Genomic DNA, 23,008 nt, shown 5'->3' on the forward strand with positions numbered 1-23,008 from the left:
TATTATCTTGGAATTATTACATATTTTGATAACAGTGAGATTTTTATCACTTCTAAAACACTTAAAATGCTATCTACACAATGTGATTTAATCGCCTCCATTTGCAACATTGACTCTCTAAATATATATATTCTTCGAATAAAGTTTTATTATTGTAAGAGTAATCGTAGTGGTAATTATAGCCTCGGAGATGCTCAATCATTTCGTAATTTATTTTGTCGACGACACTTCATTATCCTTTACATTTGAGATGTACCAAAACTTTGTTGCCTACCCTTAGTATGTATTTTTAGGAACTTACCCTCAATCGTTTCTCTTTCATTCGTGCTACCCCTTCTTATTTCAAAATATATATTTTCCATATTTAGTAGCCAACCCGGAAGTGAACAAATTGTTCCTAATCTTTTCTTTATCAGACGATAAATTTACACTTACTGCCGATTTAGAATGCGACTTAAGCATCAATGCGGATTTACGCTCAGTGCAGTTGGTGCTTCAGCAAAACTTATACCGCTCTCTTAATTCACATAATATCTAACTAGATGATCTTTTTCAACTAGGTCGCCATTGTCAGATCATGATTTCCGTGATCCTAATTTCTCGCAATTTAGACTGTAGAACTCGATTTAAGGAAACATTACTTTGATTATAGCTAAATAATTGGGTTCTTCCTTTGAGGAAATAAACCTGAAATAATCAAAGAACACTGCAAGTCACCACCTCTCCAGCTATATAATTGTATTCGGCTGAGTTCTAATAGGATACGTCACGAATTGAATTTCGGGACGAAATTCTTTTAACCGGGGGAGACTATGACAACCGTCAAAATTCGAGTTAGTTCTAGATTTGAATAAACTTAGTTGCACATATAGGCACGACACATACTAGACTTAGTAACTAGAAGCTAAGTTATGACCTACTAGAAACTTGGAAACAATTAGAAACAATGGATAATGTGCTTAGATTTCACATTGATATGTGAATTCTACATCTACTGAGCTGTAGTGACTATCCATATTTGGGTCACTCTTTGACTCGAACAACATTTCATGAATCATATACACACATCATGCACTTGACCTAGAAGTAGAAGTTAGGTCAAAGTCTCATAGAAACTTAAGTCAAAGTTGTAGACTAGGACTAGTATACTTGATTCCTCAATTTCGCTTGAATCTCGGAGTCACTACATAGAATGCCAATAAACCGATAAAAAAAAATTACAAACATTATTTATAACTATAAAAGAGTTATAATACCATAAGATAATTTAAAGTCTCAAATATTCTATTTATTTTGATATTCAAAGTTTATTAAACTCCAAAACCCTAAAAGCCATAAAAACTCATATTTATAACCTTTAACCTTAAAAATTTCTATAAAAATAATTATGAAACTTATAATATTATCTTATAATAATAACAATTATGAGAATGCATTTAAGAAAAATAAAATTTAAGTCATTAGTATTTAACCTTATTTTCTATGCAAAAAAAAAAATCAAGGTCTTGTGAATGAAAATTAAAATAAGATGCATATTTTATTAAAACTTGATAATTTTATAAAATAAAGTTATAATTTTATAAAATTTAAGAGAGGGAGACCCTCTCTCCACTCTAAAGTTGGACTCCCTCCTCCCAAGATGCCTCTCCTCTTCCCCAAAACTCAATTAATTCACTCACTTATTCACTCTACCACTCCATCTTCTCTCTCACTCTACCCCTCATTCTCTCTCACACTCTTCATCACCACCACTCCATTTCTCTCTTCATTTCTCTATACCCATGAAATTTTCCAGAGAATAAGTCCAAGAACACACCTCAAACTCGAAATCTTCATCATCTAGAGGTGTTCATTAAGGTAGAACACGATTTCCTTTCATTTTCCTCCATGTTTTCAAGGTTTTTCTTGCATTTCCTTCTTCTTCTACACCTTTCTCTTAGAAAATTTGTGTGAATATTCATTCACTTCAGTTTTGATGATAATGGTGGTAGATTTTCACCAAAAGCATCTTGCATGTTATAAAATGGTGAAGATCCATGACCTAAACCTAAGTCAAAACCATGGAAATGCACTTTTCTATATGTTTTGGTGGAAAAACACCACATGCACCCTATGTTTTCTATCAAAAAAGATTTTTGAACATTTCAAACTCATGAATGATCTTCAAACCAACATGCATGTGATGATCTTCAAGCTTATATGCTAGATCATCAAAGTATGCTGTTAAAAGCTTTCAAATATGTTCATGAAGGATTTATTTCCAAATAAATATCTAAAACTCTTTTTCTGACCAAATCCGATTTTTCCCAGATTCCCATCAACAAAATAAGATGCTCTGTAAATTTCCAGAAAATAATTCATTTTTCTCGAATTATTATAATTATTGCAACAAAATAGGTCAATAAATCATATAAAATACTTTCTGAGGTCTATAAATCCTAGGAAAATTCGTGGATGACCCTTATGGTGAATAATGACCCCTCATACAATTTCATCGATTTTTGTTACTGTTTGATGTGTCTTTTGATTTTCTTTTTGTGTGGTTCCAATAAATCACAAAACCACTTTAGGAAGTGTGAAAATGCCATCTAACAATTTTCGCACCTCTTACCAGAGGTGGAAGACTCAGAAAAATAATTTCACGATTTTTCATTATACATTTCTATTTTCCCCTAATTTTTGTAATTATAATGGCCTAAAAATAGAACAAATAGTTCCGATCATCTAAAATTCATGAAAAATTACCAGAACCTCTTTTTGTAGATTAGGAGCCTACATAAACATTTTGATGATTTTTCTCTTCTGTATACTATTTTTCTCCTATTTTCTAAGGTTAAATACACTTAAATACACTTAAATACCCAAAATCGGATTTCAGTATACAAAAACCACATTTAGTATTTTTTCCCAGATTATTTATTCTGAAAATGAAGTGTACAAAAATTTTGGTAATTTACTTTAACTGTTTAATAATTATTCTCCAATTAATGATTATTTAAGAGGATAAAACAAAGAAAAATAGAAAGACTATTTGAAAAATATCTTTTGTATTTTTCACAGCTTCTAAATGTATAATAAAAGTGTTACAAAAATTTTGGACAATTTTGGAAACTGTTTTCTATTTATTTTAATTTTTATTAGAATAAATGCTCAAAAATCATAAAATTGGGTTAAACAGTTTAGGAATCAATTTTTATATTTTTCCCAGCTTAATAATGTTTAATAACAGTAATACAAAAAGTTTGGGTAATTTTGGAAACTGATTTCTATTTTTCATGAATTTGTATCTATTTAGAGAATTAAATATGTGAAAAATGGTTATACATATTCATAATCCATGAAAATTTATCTAGAAGTCTTTTAGTACATTTAGAACCAAAATCTGAAGTTTGGTAATTTTTATTAACTGTTTAGTATTTTTCATGATTTTATGGTTATTCAAGAAACTAAAATCGTGAAAAATAGTCAGACAAATCAAAAATTCAAGAAAATTTATCTTAAGGTCTTTGACTTCAATTAAAACTTAAATGCAAAGTTTGAGAAAGTTTAGAACTAAATTGATTTAGTTTTGAATATTTAATCATTGGAACACCTCTAAAATGTTAAATATTAACATTTCAATAATGAAAATTTTCCACTTAAATTGTTATATAACAATTGATTCTTTGAAACTTAATTTCCACAGAAAAATGTTTGTAACTTATCAATATTAAATTTTGACACATTATTGGCATAATTCTATTGTAGTAGTAAGTATACTAGTGTTAGATTTCGATTAGAGAGTCACTAGCGAATACCATTATTATAGGAATCGGTAGTGGTACACGTGGAACTTAGCTCAAGGCATCATTTGCATCATCTCAATACATATTGTGAGTATTCACCACTCCCCTATTTTCAGTTTTTATGTTTTGGGGTGGAAAAGCATGTCCCGAAAAACTATTATTTGCATGTTGTATTTAAATCGATTTATATCAAACATGATTGCTATTGTATTGCTATGTCTCTCCATGTATGTCTATGCAACACGGAACATGAGAACTTATTGTACTAAGGCCCTTCCCTTATCTCTAACCATTAACCATTTGAGCCAATGGTCATTATGGATAGCGCTATTAGGAATTGACAACTCCTCACTCGCCCTATTGCTGGAGTGCATGATACCATATTCATCTATGGAACGATAAGCATAGATCTTGATAGGGCTTCAGTTATAGGTTTGGTTGAGACTCATTGTTTGCTCATACACATACAAACTCGTTTCTCGTTATAGCAATAAACTTGTTTATTAATTATAGCAATGAACTTTGTTTCTCATTACAACAACGAACTTTTATTACTGAAAACTTATATACATGTTTTAGCAATGAAATTGTTTGCTCCTTGTAGCAACGAAATTGATTGCTCATTTTAGCAATGAAACTTGTTTACTCGTTTGAGTAAAGAACTTTATATTCCATGAGAATATGAATGTTGCATCTTATTTTGGCAACATACTTTATCTCTCATGATGACAAAGAACTTTGTTTTTACAAACTTATTTACTCATTTTAACAATATACTTTTATTTATTGGAAACTTTTATCAAAACTTTGATTTCAATTCATGGAACCAATATTATTTTGTATATCTGTGAATACTCACCAACTATTTTTATAGTTGACGCTCGTTTTACATGCTTTTTCAGGAATCATCGAGTAAGTGGCACTTAGGGACACTTCACTTTTAGGAGCATTTGCATGTGTTGTATTTCAATTTACATTGTAATTTCTTTTAAAAGTTGTTCAAACCCATCGTAAATTTGTAATAATTTTTAAATACTACGGTTGGTGTTGTCTTTTAACTTTTGCTATGAAACCCTTTATACTGCTACGCCTCGTGTTTCCGCTTTAGCGGGGTGTGACATGAACAGTCAAATCAGTACAGTCTTGGCCAAACGCTTAAAATATTATCACTAAATCATCGAGGGGCACACATATATCGCTTTTATCCCATTTAGGGTAAAAGGAACGGATAAACTTCGACTCATATGCTTGTACTATTCACTCATCAAATCATCCACAATAATATGTTTTATAACATCAAGTTACTAATGCTTTTACGTATTATCAATGCAGAACCGACTCGTAAACAACAACTCATATGTCTCCGTTTACAGAATATAAGATCTTATCGTCTCAAAATTTCTTGTGACAGAATCCATGAAGTAATTCTCTAAGCGTGGGTTTATCCAATACACAAATTCCTATTTCAGGAGTACTCATGAACACTGTAGCAAACTTGTGCCATGTTTAAGCTCTTAGACAATCTACAGTCGAATTCATGACAATCTTAATTCACTTCTTACTTCCAAAAGTATGATCAACTGTGGATGTTTGAATAACCTAGTTATTCGGGAAGTAAAACATGCGAAGTGAAACACAAGAATAATCTAATTAACTTTGGTCTCAAAACATTTGAATATAAATAAAACACTTATTATTTAATCACCAAATTAATTAGACTTTATTCACTTTATAATGTTTCGAGTAATCAACTTAATACTTGAAATAAAACAATAGTCAAGCCATGCTCTAAGCATGCACACTATGTTTATCTATGGTCCTTTCTTTGTGAACCAGATCAATTGAACACATTTCCATTGATGCTCATTTCACGATTCCAAATCTTTATAACAAGTGTAAGAATACCAAATTCTTACCACTACTACAATCCGTTAGAGTCTAATTTTACATGCAATGATCATATTGTAATGTCAAGGGACCAAAGTCATAGAGACTTTGCCAATGATATTACAAAACATTCCATTGGAGATTAGTTACAAAACAATTTCATGGAAATGAAGTCTCACATTCAAAGAGCGTTCCTTAAACATCCTTCTTGCATTAAAGTTACTAATCTTACACAAAGATCTCAATATCCATCTCCAAAAATGGAAACATTCTGTAAGTCCCTAAATTGCTTGTGTATCAATCAGATTCGTTTGATGGTGCGGAATCCCAATCAAACGGATGATGTCAGATCAAATAGAAGAGAAGAAGAAGAAGAAGATGATGAATCTTGAATGTATTGATTAGAATGAAGATCCTTTACACAAGATTCACACACTTACACACACTAAAACTCCTCTCTTCTCTGTTCATCACTCTACTCCTCACACCCCTCACCCCTATATATACTCGACTGGGCCGCAAACTAGGTTTACGGCCGTAAATGGAGTTTACGGTCGTAAACACCCATTGGGCCGTAAACAGGGTTTACGGTCGTAAACCTGTTTACGGCTGTAAACACTACCTAGCCGTAAACCTGACCGTAAACACATATAATATTACAGAAAAATACAATTGCCTAGAAAAGCAAAGTATAAACCACATTTTTGACCCAACAATCCCCCCCTTGGTTTATAGCTTTCTTTTCTTTTCTTAAATGACCCAACAAGCTCCCCCTAAAAAGTAGCTGGCTTTCTTGTTCATCTTCATTGTAAGCTTGGCTTCAGCATTAATCTTCAAATTCTTCATAGCTTCAAGATGAACATGATGAATCTTCAGTAATTGACTTCATCTTGAGCAGTTGGACATTTCTTCAAGAATTTGACATTGAACGCAAATTGGGTGAGGAGGCTTCTTGTACTGATTCTTGAAAGATAATGCTTTCAGCTTGAGAATCTTCAGAGAGAACAATAGAGAGGAACAATCTTCTGGATCACTTCAGCAGGTTCATAGATAGCAACAGACTGATTGAGGAGGCTTCAATGCAATCTATCACATAATCTTCAAGTACAACTTCACCTTGCTACTGGGGTTGAAGGATTGAATGTTGAAAGAATAATCTTCATTTCTTGCTCCTTCGAATGAGAATTCTTCGATGCTCACTGATGAAGCCTTGGCTCAGAAATCTCGATACAGTCTCCATGAGTCTCATCTACACCTGAATTCACTTTTCAAGACAAAACAAAACTAAAAAACAAGTTAGCACACAATATTTTTGGATTTTTTCATATTTTCTGAAAAAGAAATAAAACAGAAATAACACTATTTTTGGATTTTTAATTTTTTTGATTTTTGTTTGGTTTTCAAAATTTTTAATTCTCCCCTAATATTTAAATTAGAAGAAAACTATGAACAAATTTAACAAAAATAAAATGATATCTAACTTTAAGAGTGATTTGGGATCAAAGTTTTTAGACAACCTTTTTCCGTTTATCAGTACCTCTCCTTTCATGAATAGATCTGGTCAATCGTCGGTATTGTGGTCCACTTATACACGAGAGATTGTGACAAAATTAGGACATACTATAAGTTACAAGACAATGTGATCCTAAGTTCCTAGATAATATTCGTTAAGGACCGTTCAACTGACGAGGACCAAAGATATTGTTGTCCACCTAAATTAAGCAGCGAGATCTACAGACAACCTAGTGATTGTTCAATTTTAAATGTACTAGAACATGTTTCCCGCTTCCTGACATACCCCAATAATCAGTAACTTCCAAAGTACTCCTTACTTTAGGTGAGCAGACAATTATTATGAGAGAAGTCAGATTTGGAATGCATATGCTATACACCCAGGTCGGATCTCTTCCAATCACGCAGAGGGTGAACCATATGAATAACCAGATTCAGAGGGATTGAGAAGTAGAATGGTGCATATGTTGTGTACCAGGTCGGATGGTTAATCATGCAAAGGAGACAGCATATGGCTAACAGATAGAAAGAATTGCATCGATAGAAGATGCATAGAAATAGAGTTGCATATATTGCAGTCCAGGTCGGATCTTTCGATCACGCAGAGGAGGCAACATATGACTAACAGATAGAAAGCAAAAAAGTAATTTCCTACAGACCTACTTTATCGGAATTCCCCAGTCGCCCCATAAATACCGGAATTAAGGACAAAGTCCGTACATCGAGGAAGAGTTAAACCACAGTTCTAGATACGGATTACTTTAATGTGACCGGTGGATTATCATGTATATCTCCCTGCTCAACCTATCTAAGCGTCGTATTGTCAGACTAAATGGATCTATCTAGGTCAAGATTTTTCAAGTCTCTAGATTCCTTAAGTTCATTAATGCCTAGTCAAGTCCATTTTAATCTTTCGTGCCTACCAGCGCATCGAACACAGAGCCTAGACAATTCAGATTCAGTCCCTTACACAGATTCAGATTGCCTGTTATCACATGATTATATCACTTCCCAGTACTATATCAACAAGCAAAACTGTAAACGACAATATTTTTGATTTTTCTGAATTTTTAATGTTTTTGGATTTTTGAATGTTTTCTAAAAAAAATAAAACAGAAATAACACTGTTTGGAATTTTTAATTTTCTAATTTTTTTTTTGGTTTTTGTTTATTTCTCCGCCTAAATTTGTGCATGGGAGAGAATGAAATGACTAAAATGCGCAAATGTAATCTAAGCCAAAAAAAATATTTAATCCTCAAAACGAATCATTTCCAAAAATCCCACAAACACATCGAATCGAGCTTTGTTAAAAGGCTTGGTGAACAGATCCGCACATTATTGGCAGTGGGAACCTGTTCTAGCCGGATGAGCGAGCGCTCATAAAAATCTCTGATAAAATGAAATTTGATATCAATGTGCTTGGTTTTGGAATGTTGGACCGGATTCTTAGTGATTTGGATTGCAGCCTCATTATCACAGTGAATTGGGGTTTCTAGATAATTCAAACCGTAGTCCAACAGCTGATGTTGGATCCATATAACTTGAGAACAGCAGGCAGATGCAGCAACGTATTCCGCTTCAGCTGTTGAGGTAGAGACGGTATACTGTTTCTTGCACTGCCACGATACCAGCCTATCACCAAGGAATTGGCACCCTCCTGATGTTGATTTCCTGTCAAGCTCACAGCCTCCATAATTACTGTCAGCAAAAGCATATAAATCAAATTCAGAATTCTTCGGATACCAAAGACCCAATTTTGGGTTGCCTTTGATATACTGAAAAATTCTTTTGACAGCAATAAGATGTGAAAGTTTAGGATTAGCCTGATAGCGAGCGCATTGACAAACTGCAAACATGATGTCGGGACGACTTGTAGTAAGATACATCAACGATCCGATCATCGATCTATAGTGAGTTCGATCTACGGATTCGCCATCAATATGTGGATTCAGCAGGGGTCTTTCAGCCATTGGTGTCGATGCAGGTTTTGCGTCTTCAAACCCGAACTTCTCAACAATATCCTCCACATACTTAGCTTGATGTAGCAGGATTACGGTTGAATTTTGTTGGACCTGAAGCCCTAGAAACATGGTCATTTCACCCAGTGAACTCATCTCAAACCGCTTCTTCATCACGCCTTCGAATTCTTTACAAAGCTGTGGACTAGTAGACCCGAAGATAATATCGTCAACGTAGATCTGAACTAGTATCTGATTATTACCAACATGCTTGATGAATAAAGTTTGATCAATTGTGCCGCGAGAGTATCCATGCTCGAGCTAGTGCTTTGTTAGAGTCGCATACCATGCTCGAGGAACTTGATGTAACCCATACAATGCCATGTCCAACTTGTTGACACGATTAGGAAACTTTGAGTTAACAAACCCAGGGGGTTGATCAACATAAATTTCTTCCTTCACCTTGCCATACAAGAAGGCAGTCTTGACATCCATTTGGTAGACCGTGAAGTTCATGTAGGAGGAATACGCGAGAAAGATACGAATGGCTTCCAACCGAGCAACTGGCGCATAAACCTCAGTATAGTCAAGACCCTCAACTTGTCGAAACCCGCGAACCACCAACCTTGCTTTATTGCGCACGATTATACCAGAATCGTCTTGCTTGTTACGATAGACCCAACGCGTGTCGAGAGACCTTTTGCCCTTTGGTAACTCAACCAACTTCCAAACCCCGAGCTTTTCAAACTGATTTAGCTCTTCATGCATCGCATCTACCCAGCTGGGCTCATTCAAAGCCATTTCAACGTTTTTGGGCTCTATTTGAGATATAAAGCAAGAATAGAGACATGCATTGACATCTCCACTCTGACTTCTGGTTTTAACTCCGTCACCCAGCTGGCCAATGACGTTATCGATTGGATGATCGCGTTGAATTCTTGAAGGAATGTCTTGGCTGATATCATTGAGTGAAACAGGAAGAGTGTGGATGTTGAAATCTCCATCATTTGCTGGTTGATCCATATGTGATGAATCTGCTACAAACTCATTTGCAATTTCTTCAGGAAAGAGTAGTTCCATAAAAGTTGAAGTGGTAGCGGAAGCATCTCTAGACATGAACTCTCTTTCAATAGGGGTAAGAGGTGTAGCATCAACATCAGGAGTTCTATCTTGAACTTTAGACTCTGGACTAGTAGTTTGATCAGATGACTCCCCCTCAGGTGGAGCAGAAGGCTCCCCTTCAGATGGAGCAGAGGACTCCCCCTCAGCCGTTGGACGTCTGTTGACAACTTCTTCGTCTTCGTCTTCGTCAGGAACAATCTTCGAACCAGAAGAGGATCCATTTGAGCCATCTGAAGACACATTTAAGGATTTGAAAAGCGATGTGTAATCAAATAGCCAGTCAGGACCCACTCGAGAATCTGTTTCATTCTCCTCCAACCAGCGCACGTCATAGGATTCGGCAATCTGCTTAGTCTTCTTGTTGTAAACCCTATAAGCGGTGCGCACAGCATACCCTACAATGTAACAATCATCGGCTTTGGCATTGAATTTAGGGTTGGATTCCAAGTGAAGAAGGGTGCAAGAGCAGCCAAATACACGGAAATGGCTGACTGAAGGCTTGTGTCCATAGAGAATCTCGTACGGTGTCTTCATCTGAGCTTTGTTGATTAGAACATGATTCTGCACGTAGCAAGCAATGTTAATCGCCTCGGCCCAAAAGAAAACAGGTAATTTGGAATCACAAAGCATTGTCCTTGCAGCATCTTTTAAAGTTTTGTTTCTCCTTTCAGCAACACCGTTTTGTTGAGGCGTGTGAGCAGAGCTGTATTGATGCACGATCCCCTTTTCTGCGCAAAAGTGGTCAAGAACGGCATTCTTGAACTCAGTTCCATTGTCAGTACGAAGCGCCTTCACCTGGTTGTTGGTTTGTTTTTCAATCATCACAATGAACTGCTTTATCAGATCAGCGACCCCCGCTTTGTTGGATAAGAAGAAGACCCACGTAAACCGAGAGAAATCATCGATCACAACTAGACAGTACGAGCTTCTGTTGATGCTCAGGACGTTGACCGGACCAAATAAGTCCATATGCAATAATTGGAGCACCTGACTGATTGAGTTGACTTGCTTGGGCAGGTGTGGTTTTCGATGGTGTTTGCCTTGAGCACATGAAACATACTTCTCAAATGTAATAAAGTCTCTGACAGGCAAGCCTCGGACCATCTCATTCTTAGCAAGGCGATTCAGGTTTTTTGCGTTAGCATGACCGAGCCGTCGGTGCCACAGCATTGCGTTTTGTTCGGAGACTTTTGAGAATAGGCAGGTGACTTCTTCAGGGATGTTGTTGTTCATGTCAATAATGTAAGCATTCCCATCCCGCTTAGATTTGACGAGAATCCACTCTTCCGGGATGACAATGCCTGGCTTGAGAATTATGCATTCTTTATCGGTAAAATGGGTAGAATAGCCTCTGTCGCAAATTTGGGAAACACTCAACAAGTTGTGCTTTAACTCGGGAGCAAAGTTGACATTCTCAAAGCTTAGCACTCCATTTGTAACAGTTCCTCTTTGAGTGATCTTGCCACCATCTCCGCCCGCGAAGGAAACATACCCCCCATTAAAAGATTGAATTTCACTCAATTGGGAGATGTCTCATGTCATATGCCGGGAGCAGCCGCTGTCGACGTACCAAGGACGGACGACATTCCTCCGCAACTGTCCCTGCAAAATGAGCGGGATCATTTTGGGAACCCAGGTCATTACTGTCATGGGTTTCCTTTTCACTTTCTTTGATTTACCCTTTAATGTTTTCAAATTAGAATCCTCATTCCTAATCACTTCAGAGGATGGTAATGATGGATTGGAAATTGATTTGGGCATCCAATGATATTTAGGTTTTAAAACATTCTCAGGTGGTTTTGAAATAGGTTTCTTATGAGTTTGCAATGAGCCTCTGGATGTTCTACCAGAAGTGGTTGAAGATCCAGAATTGCCTTTTGACGAAACCGATCTTGGCGGAACCTTGTTCTGTTTTGGCAAACTATTTGGAGATTTGTTATTAAAAACCTTTTTATTCTTTTGAAAAAAAGCCCTTTTTCTGCTTCGATCATCTTTCCAATCATCATTTCGAGAACGAGCTCTTGAGGATTTTCTAATTAAAGACCTTCCTCGAGATTTGTTCTCTCCTCTTGGTGACATATAGTTTACAAAGATTCTATTTTGACAATTCCTAGCTATATGACCACCAACGCCACAATTAAAACAAATTTGTTTATTATTTGAACTTGTACAACATTTCTCCGATTTATTTTCTTAACAGACACTCTTACTTTTCTCAGAAGAACATGCATGAGAAATAGGTTGTGAGATAAGTGAGGGTGTCTCAGATGATGTGACTTGTGGAATTGATGGTTTTTCATGAGAACCACAAGCATCAGAATTACCAAACAGTTCATCAAACATATCAAAGAAATTAAATTCAACAGTAGCAGAAGTAGAAACATCACACAAAACAATATCAGTCTTAACATCAGAATCACAAACAGAAACAAAAATATCAGAATTAGGAACAGAAACAGAAACAGAAACTCCAACTCCGTGCTTCGCCTGATCTAAGGGTTGATCTGCAGAGGAAGTAGAAGCGTCAGTACTTTCAACATTTATAAATCCTCCTGAAACGAAACCAGATGGCTTGCCATAAACCATGAAAGATTCATTGGCAATCTCATCTTTGGATAGGGGTTGATACTGATATGTATGATTATAAAGAGGAGGTACACTATCAAATCCTAAGCCCTTTTGTTGGTTTCGTTTGAATTGCATGCAGTGATCAATCATGTTGGCAACTACTTCGCTTGATCCATCAAATTTTCTAAAATCAGAATTTGCAGTTTCGAATTGTCTTTTCAATATATCAAGCTCGGTAATTAACTCATCATTTTGTCTTTTAACATAATCATACAGTTCACATTTCTCACTGTATTCTGCCTGAATTCTTCTAAAATCTTTTATTTTAGTTTCTAACTGGGCCTTAAGGGGATTTTGTCCTTTCCTAAGTTGGTAGCCCTCATATCTAAGGTCCTCTACTTCTCTACGTAATAACTGAATTTCATCATGAAGAAGTTTAACATATTCATTACATGCATGAGAACAAGACGGTAGATTTACCTCGCTTTTCTTGGGCTCGGAAGAAGTAGACACCATTAGAGCAAGCTGCAGCTCCATCATCTCTGCTTCGGGATCAGCTACATCATTCTTCAAGGAAGCATCATCAATCTGAGCTAGGTGAGCATTTTCTGGCCCTGACATATTCAAAGCCTGAATCTGGTCCTCCCAGTCAAAAGACTGAGCGACCATAGCAGTTTCACCATTGGCCGCAGCACCTGCACGGTTGTTTCCCACTGCAACCATCGTCCTGTTGTTGTTCGTCCTACGATCAGGCTTTGGACAATCACGAGCAAAATGACCCGGATCGTGGCACTTGAAACATCTCAGCATGCTCTTGTTGAATCCCACCTTCTTGTCTGCATTCATGCCCCAGTTGCTCTTCCCTGTCTTCTTAGCAAACTGCTTGGCCCTAAAGACAGCCATAGCAATCTGCCACGTGATATCCATCTCCTCCACGTCTTCTAGATGAATTTGATCTAGGTAAGCAAATGATAGCTGAGGTGGAAGCTCTCCAGCTACAAAGGCATTGTAGCAGTTAACAAGCCCAGTGGCTAAAGCCAGATTTTCATCGGTGTCTTTAGTGTTAGAGGAAGAGGCTACAACTGGCATATTTGGAGGGGGAACAACTTGTGGAGTGACAAATGGCTGGTTTTGAGGATGAGGAAAGGATGATGCAGCAACGAAGGTTTGAATCTGAGGTTGTTGAGCAGCAAACACTTGGCCTGAAGAAGACATGATTGAGGAGAGAGCATTGTTGGATGAGATTCCAAGATTTGCAGTAGAGTATGAGTTCACATGATTAATCTCTCTCTGTTTGTCATCAATATCACAAGATTTGATGATCGCCATGATTTCAGCAAGAGTGAGGCGATTTAAATCCTTAGTCTTCTTAATCACAGCGACATTCATATCCCATGATCTAGGAAGAGCATTTAGAAGTTTCTTGTTAATCTCTGACTTGGTCAGAAAAATCCCAGATATGCTCATGTCAGTGGTGTGAGTTGTGAACCGTTGCAGCTGAGCCTCAAGAGTCTCTCCTGGAATGTAGTTGAACATATTGAACTTTTGTCTCAACATGTCCTGGCGACTCGCTTTCATATCTTCATTGCCCTCATATACCTCAATTAGGGCTTCCCACAAATCCTTAGCTGAAGTGTATTCTATAAAACCTTGAGCAATATCAGGAGATAATGCCATGGTTAAAGTGGCTAAAGCCCTTTCCTGCTCTTCAACTTTCTCAAACTCCTCATCAGTGTAGTTCTCAACAGCCTTGTCAATTACCTGTCCTCCAACTGTAACAGTGATTCTGACAGGTCCTCTAAGAATGCTTCTCCAGACTTTGAAATCCTTCATTTTAATATATTTTTCAATTCTATATTTCCATTCTGGGAAACCATCTGCAGACATTAATCTTGGAATACGCGTAGTGGTGCCCATGACTGTGTCAAGTTCGTGAAAATGATTTTGACTTTGAGATTCCATTTGAAATTGAAGCAAATTAAAGTCACAAAGTGTTTACGGTTGATGATGTTTAGGACCGTAAACTGAGTTTACGGTTGAAGGGTTTACGACCGTAAACTTGGTTTACGGTTAGGACGATTACGACCGTTTATGTGATTACGGTTTACGGTTTATGTGATTACGGTTTATGTGATTACGGTTTATGTGATTACGGTTTATGTGTTTACGGTTAATGAAACTTGATTTACGGTTTTTGAAGATTCAAAGTTTACGGTTCTTCAAGATCTAGATTTTTCAACCGTAAATAGGGTTTACGGTTGGCAGCAAACTCCCAGAAAGCCTTCAGAAACACGTTTTTGCAGAAGATTCAATTCCCTTAACCACGAAAACACTAAAACCAGGCTCGAACAATAAGAATATCGGATTAAACAGCCCAAAAATCGATTGAATGAAGCTTTAACACCGGTTTCTGCTCTGATACCAATTGTAAGTCCCTAAATTGCTTGTGTATCAATCAGATCCGTTTGATGGTGCGGAATCCCAATCAAACGGATGAGGTCAGATCAAATAGAAGAGAAGAAGAAGAAGAAGATGATGAATCTTGAATGTATTGATTAGAATGAAGATCCTTTACACAAGATTCACACACTTACACACACTAAAACTCCTCTCTTCTCTCTATTCCGTACACTCCTTCTCTGTTCATCACTCTACTCCTCACACCCCTAACCCCTATATATACTCGAATGGAGTTTACGGTTGTAAACACCCATTGGGCCGTAAACAGGGTTTACGGTCGTAAACCTGTTTACGGCCGTAAACACTACCTGGCCTTAAACCTGACCGTAAACACATATAATATTACAGAAAAATACAATTGCCTAGAAAGGTAAAGTACAAACCACATTTTTGACCCAACACATTCCCATATTCCATTTGAATATCAATTCTGAACAACAGTTACCTCTACTCAGAACAAGTGAATAAGGTTCTTCCAAAAATTATACTATACTTCCAACTTTCCACAAGCAAGCAATCTTTGGTAAACCTCAGATTGTCCTTGACAGTTGTTTAATAACTTCAGTCATAACTGGCTATCCTTTTCCCTCTTAATGCCACGAGCATTTGGAAAAATAGAACAATTTAATATTATAGCATATTCGATCAATCCTATATCTGAAGCATATGGGATTCGATATTGTGACAACCCGAACCTTTTTCCGTTTTCATTAACCGATTTCCATTAATAAAATTTGACTTTTATTTAGTTCCCATCAAAGTTCTTGGTTTAGAAAATCATCTAGTTTATATATATAATTAAATTTTTATATGAGTCGGGACAAAAACTTCACGAAATTTCGAGTTATCCTTCGATCAAAAAATCGGTTTTCGGCCTAAGTGAGTTTACGGCCGTAAACCTGTGTACAGCCGTACACTCGTTTACGGCCAACGTCGGGTGGACACCACCACCGACCATGAGAACCCTTATAAATACGAGAGCCTACCCCTCATTTACACTTTTCTGGCCGGAAACTCTCCTTCTCTCTCTAAGCTCTTGACCATACACCCCAAAAACACCATTATCCTTCCGAAAATCATCTAGAATCGTCATTAGGAGTTGATTTGGAGCATCTAGATCACATTTTTCGTCGTTTACAGCATCCTCGTTCTTGAGTGTACGGTCGTACACCGTTCAAGTCTGCAAATCTTCATTGACCGTAAACAAGTTCACGGCCGTACACGCATCAAACCTTCAAAGGCCATAAACCCTTCAAGAAACAGTTCACGGCCGTAAACAGTTCACGGCCATAAACTCCCTTCACAGCCGTAAACCTCATTCATGGTCGTACACGTTTCCTAAGTGGTGCATTAGAGTGAAAACCCACTTTCCTCGATTCAATCAAGTCCCGGTAACATTCCTTAACCGAAAGCAAGTGTTTTTCTAACACTTTATCTAACGAAATCACTAATTTATATACATATATGTATTTAATTGTTATTAGGATTCCGTTAAGTGCCACACACTACAACTCGAGGATCTTCATTTCAGTTCGTTGATTCGATGCTTGTACACAACTAATGGTGCGTTCATACCCCTATATTTTCCGAGTTTTTAATGTTTTAAGGGGGCGAATACAAGTAAAATCACAAGTAATCTTTTGTTTAAAAATATAATTTGGTTTATTTTATTTTCCTATCATTAGTATACATTGAACATAGAATTTACTAAACATGATGAAAATTTGTTAGTACTAGACTTTAAATCGTTTTACAAAGGAAACAAACTTATGAATTATGAAATAAAAGGTACTATTTTATAAGGATTCATGTTAATAAGAAAAAGGGTTTTCATAGTATTATTCGTGGATTCGTTGAGAAAACTACAGTGTGAGACGCGCCTTATAGCTACAGTCTCCTGGAGGGAGAGCGTGAGTTTGTGTATAGATCTATACGGGATTGACAATACCGTACCCTAACTATTAGCTACAGTTAACCGGGGGTGACAAACGTCTGTTCAGTTTTCGACGTCCGAAGTACGTCGTTTTGGTATTCGTCCATCAGTATGGTTATAAGAACTCACAGGGGAAACAACGACTCGTTCACGTAATAATATACTTAACAAAAAGTTAACAGGGTTAGTAACTATGTGATGACTTAGTATGCACATTAGGGTAATATGAAATTAACATCCGACATGCAGTGGGATGTGTGATCTCCGCCTCATTTCCTGTTCCTTGTTTGGTTGTCGGCTTAGGGCAGAATTACTGAATCGACTGTCTGCTCGATCTAGATTTCTATAACTCGTATATACTAAGTGATCACAGGAGGGTATTAACAACACTTTCAGTATACAAAACAACACGTTTTCAGCTAGTTTATTTATGTAATAAGACTACTATACATTACTGGTAGTAGCTAGGGTTTTCAAACAGAACAATGTTTAAACAACATAAGTATGGTAGATACTTGTACTCTACGATTTGGAACAGAGGATTCAATAACCTACATTTAGGGAAAATATAGGATTTTCCAGGGTAAATATCGATACTTTACAAACAATGGGTTAATTAGTCAATTAACGAATATTCATTATTAATTCTATAATTCCTTAGCTTATGCATCCAGGTTACATATGAAGAATATCCGATAGACTGTGGAATGTGTGGTTTCCGCCTCATTCCCTGTTCCTTGTTTGGTTGTGGGTTTAGGGAAGATGCACACAATTAACTGTCCATTCAATATTGGTTTATACGTAACTAGTAGGAGCTAAGTAGTTATAGAAAGAATGGGTTTAATCATGCTTTACATAAGAAATTTGTAGCACCTAGTTCCTGGTATGTATTTTATTTAAGTACTTTTGCATTTTTGGCCTTGGACTCGGCGAGTTGAAGGACCAACTCGCCGAGTAGAAGCGGGATGAGACGCGGGATTTAAGTGACGGACTCATCGAGTCGGGTCCCGGACTCAACGAGTAGGCTCTGTATGGAGAAAACCCTAAACTGAGGGTTTGCACCCTATTTAAACAACCTTATTCAGCCTCCATCGCCCCTTTTTGCTTCCAGAAACCCTCTATAGCAAACCCTAAGTGTTTTGGTGCAAGATTTAAAGCTTTTGAATGATTTTTGGTGGTTTTGTTCACAAGGAAAAAGGAAGAGCATAGAAGGATCAAGAGGAGACTAAAGGATTCGAGTTTGATTCATCATTTGCAGTCTTTGAAAGGTATAAAGTCAGTATCTTGCTCTTTCATTTGGTAGATCCCTTTCTGGGAAGATTTAGGGCTTTTATAAGCCATTTTGGTAACCAACCATGATTGCAAACATGTTTGGGGGTCAAGACTTCGGACCTAGCACTTGGGAAGAGCCACAAGGCAGATTTGGGTTGCTTTTGCACCCAAGAAAGGTCCCATGCATAATAAGAGCTCATTTTATGTCCTTTTGAGTTCAAAGTCCCATGCATGCACGTAAAGTTTGTAACTTTACGTGCTAGAACGATTGAAGGAGCTTAGATCTACCTTTTGGTGAAGTGTTGTACATCAAAATTCGAGGATTTAGGGTATGGATGTCATCGACTCGGCGAGTCCGTTTTTGGGACTCAACGAGTCCACGGCTTTGAGTCCCATATCTGTTGAGGGTCAAAAGGACTCAGTTGGGTGTTAGAAGGGTTGTAACAAGACAGAAAGAGTGACCCAACGCATTGGACTTAATTTTAGACCTGGAGTTCATGGGACTCGACGAGTGCTAGAACAGACTCGGCGAGTCCAAGGCAATCTTCTTAAGGTTGAAGTTGAACTCGACGAGTTGTTCATACAACTCGGCGAGTCAAGGTCAGTACTTGTTCATCAGTTGAAGGTGAAGTCGACGAGTGTTCATCCGACTCGGCGAGTCGGATGAAGGTTCATTGATGTTCGTAAGGAAGGGGAACTCGTCGAGTCGTTGCCAAACTCGACGAGTCGAGTCGTGGATAAGGACGAGTAAAGGGAAGGGACTCGACGAGTTGATGACCCAACTCGGCGAGACAGGTCAACTAGAGGTTGACTTTGTCTTGGAATTGGTTGGGGGTAAAATGGTCATTTTACCCTAAGAATAGATATCAGTCTCTAACTGAGTGTTTTGTGGGGATTGTAGCCGGAGGATTTTCGGAGCAGCAGCGGACGGAGGTTTCCCGCACAGATTATCAGCAGCTACTTGTACGAGGTGAGTTACCTTCCAGTAGGGATGGGTCTAAGGCCACAATGCCGGCCCACCAAAGAGGAGTATTCGAAAGATGATTGTCTTTGTGATAATTATATTGGTTTGGTTTTGTGCTTGGGTCACGAGTATTATCTGCGTGATATGTTACGTGTATTGTAGGGATTAGGTTCCCTGACAGCGGCCCCTAGGGCCGTAGGGTAGTTCAGTACCCGGATATGCCTGACTACGTGTTTGTACCTTGCTGTTGTATGCTAGTGGTAGGGGGTGGAATAGTCCCCAGTTACCGGTTGAAAGATACCGACGATGGTTACCGGTTGAAAGATACCGATGATGATTACCGGTTGAAAGATACCGATGACGGTTACCGGTTGAAAGATACCGATGATGGTTACCGGTTGAAAGATACCGATGATGGTTACCGGTTGAAATATACCGACGAGGGTTACCGGTTGAAAGATACCGATGATGATTACCGGTTGAAAGATACCGATGATATTGCTTGGTATGTGGTATGATGGGGGAACTCACTAAGCTTTGTGCTTACGGTTTCGGTTTTGGTTTCAGGTACCTCTTCGTCTAAGGGGAAGGAGCCGGCGGCGTAGCATCGCATCACACACACACATGATTTCGGCATGGAGTTTTCTGGGATTGTACTCTGATATGTCATTACTTTATGACTTGGGTTTTCAGACATGATTCATTATTTATGAGATGATGTGTTTTCACAGTATTTTCTTATGAATGTTTTTATAAGTAGGATAATTAAAAAGAAATTTTTGGACTTGAAAATTGGGATGTTACAAGTTGGTATCAGAGCCCTGGTTTGAGGGATTCGGACACACCCTCGGGGGTGTATGGACTCAAACTGAGGGGCTAAAAGGTTTTTTTACAAGGAAAATAGTTTTCTAAAATCTAAATGAGTGGATTTTAAGAAAGACGAAGTGTGTGATGCATGCGACCGGTCGGGCTCAAGTAAGTTTTCCCCAAGATACCCATCCTTGATATGTTATGCTATATGGTTTTGATTCAGAAAACTGCATGCTAAAATAGGACTAAGGATCTAGGAGGATGCCTTGTGTGCCTGATATATGATTCTGAGAATTGCATGCTAGTTAGGGCTAAGGATCTAGGAGGATGCCTTATATGCCTGTTGTATGAGCTGTATGCTAGGACTGTTTAGTCAGCAGTAGGATGGCCTGTGTAGGTTATGCCTGATTGGTTACCCAATGCACGAATGCTGCTTGCTTTGTGCTATGGGGGTTCTGGCCATTTTCAACTAGCTAATGAACGGATGTGTAACAGTATCCGCTAGTTAGTTAGGGGGAAGTGGTGAGGACTCCTAGTGCAGCTGATGGCGGAGGGTAGGTCGGAGAGTGCCCTAGGGAAGCCTAGGATGAGATCAGTGGAAATGGTATCGGTAAAAGGGACTTGGTGAAGTCGAAGCAATCCTTGGGGAAAGTACGGGTAGATGTGGAAGGTAGTATGGGCCCGTACTACCAAAAGCAGAGGACCCGTACTCGAATCGAGGAGGGCCTAGATGGAATCAGGAACCTTGGAGAGTGTGTTAGGCCTCTCGGAAGTGTGTATGATCCTGACATTTATGCATGTATTTTCAGCATGGTGACCACACGACATGGAGCAGGAGGTTCTGTATCATGATCAGGATCGGGCTCGGGTGCAGGATCCGAGCAGGTTGATGATGGGTTACGCGAGTTCATCGCGTCCGAGATCACGAGGGGTATCCTTGATGCGACGCCGGTTATCTTCGGTTCGATCAAGGAAGGGATTGTTGAGCTGATGGAGGATCACCTCCGAGCATTCAGGAGTGATATGGCATCTAGCCAGACGAGTACGCGCACACTGTCCTTTAAGGACTTCCGTGGGAGTGGTGCGCCGGATTTCCATGGGGTGAAAGACCCCATTGCTGCTAGGAGATGGATCGCAGACATCGAGTCTGCGCAGCTGACCAGCTTTTGCCCCGAGGGGTCGAAGGTGAGATATGCAGCAGGGTGTTTGAGGGACAGAGCTAGAGATTGGTGGGAGCCTGTTGGTGACTCATTGGGAGCCTCGGCTGTTGAGGCTATGACCTGGTCAGACTTTGTGACCAGATTCACGGCGGAGTTCGCGCCAGCTGTGGAGCTTCAGCAGATGGCCAGGGATTTCTTGGACATGAGACAGACTACGGAGACTGTGGCGGAGATCACCGCCAAGTTCCGGGAGAGGGCATTGCTGGTTCCCCAGTATGCGGGTGATGAGGACATGAGGAGGACCCGCTACCATGATATGTTACGAGCTGACATCCGGGAGCATGTGAGTTTCTCAGCTTGCCCTACCCTGGATTCCATGATTGTCAGGGCTAGGGAAAGGGAGATCGATCTGGAGCACATCCGGAAGAGGAAGGCAGCGGAGGGGCTGACAACAGGGGCTTCGGGGAAGAAGCCCAAGGGATCCGATGGTAGGCCGAAAGGCCAGTCAGGGCGGGACCGCTGTGGGAAATGCGGTCAGTCACACGAGGGAGCTTGTCGTACTAGGCCGGGTTCAGGCTGCTATAAGTGTGGCAAGGTTGGGCATTTTGGCAGAGATTGCACCGCTCCTACTCCTGCGGTTCAGATATCAGACCCGATTTGCTTTCACTGCAATCAGAAGGGCTATAAAAAGGCCAATTGCCCTATATTGACAGCAGCAGCTGCGCCGGCAGTGGCGCCGACTCCAGCGACAGCACGGGTTGGGGATGGCCGGAAGGCCAAGTTGAAGGCTCCAGTGGTTCGGAGCCGAGCATTTCAGCTGACAGCCGAGGAGGCACGCGCTGCACCCGATGTGGTGACGGGATCGTTCCATGTGAACGGTATCCTAGTTCAGGTGTTGTTTGATTCGGGTGCCATTCGATCGTTTGTCTCTCTTGCGCTTAGCAAGAAGTTTCCGGAGTCTTCGGGCATGTTGGATTGCCCTCTAGAGGTCGAGAGTTTGCAGACGTATTCCCCGAGGAGTTGCCTGGGATACCTCCAAAGCGATAGGTGGAGTTCAGGATCGACCTAGTCCCTGGTGCGGCTCTGATAGCCAAGGCACCGTATCGGTTGGCTCCTCCTGAGATGCAGGAGTTGTCTACACAGCTGCAGGAGCTGTTAGACAAGGGGTTCATTAGACCGAGTAGTTCTCCCTGGGGAGCCCCGATTCTGTTCGTGAAGAAGAAGGACGGGTCGCATCAGATGTGTATAGATTATAGGGAGCTGAATAAGGTAACGGTGAAGAACTGTTACCCACTCCCGAGGATTGATGACCTCTTTGACCAGCTACAGGGAGCATCTTGGTTCTCCAAGATTGATTTGCGATCAGGGTATCATTAGATGAGGGTCAGAGAGGAGGATGTACAAAAGACTGCATTCCGGACGCGATATGGCCACTATGAGTTTGTGGTGATGCCTTTTGGGCTCACCAATGCTCCTGCCACGTTCATGGACCTCATGAACCGCGTGTGTAGACCGATGTTAGACCGGTCTGTGATAGTGTTTATTCATGATATCTTGGTTTACTCCAAGATGCGAG

The sequence above is a fragment of the Lactuca virosa genome, chromosome 3 (genome assembly GCF_052849685.1).
Source record: "Lactuca virosa cultivar CGN04683 chromosome 3, Lactuca_virosa_CGN04683_v6, whole genome shotgun sequence".
Lineage (NCBI taxonomy): Eukaryota > Viridiplantae > Streptophyta > Magnoliopsida > Asterales > Asteraceae > Lactuca > Lactuca virosa.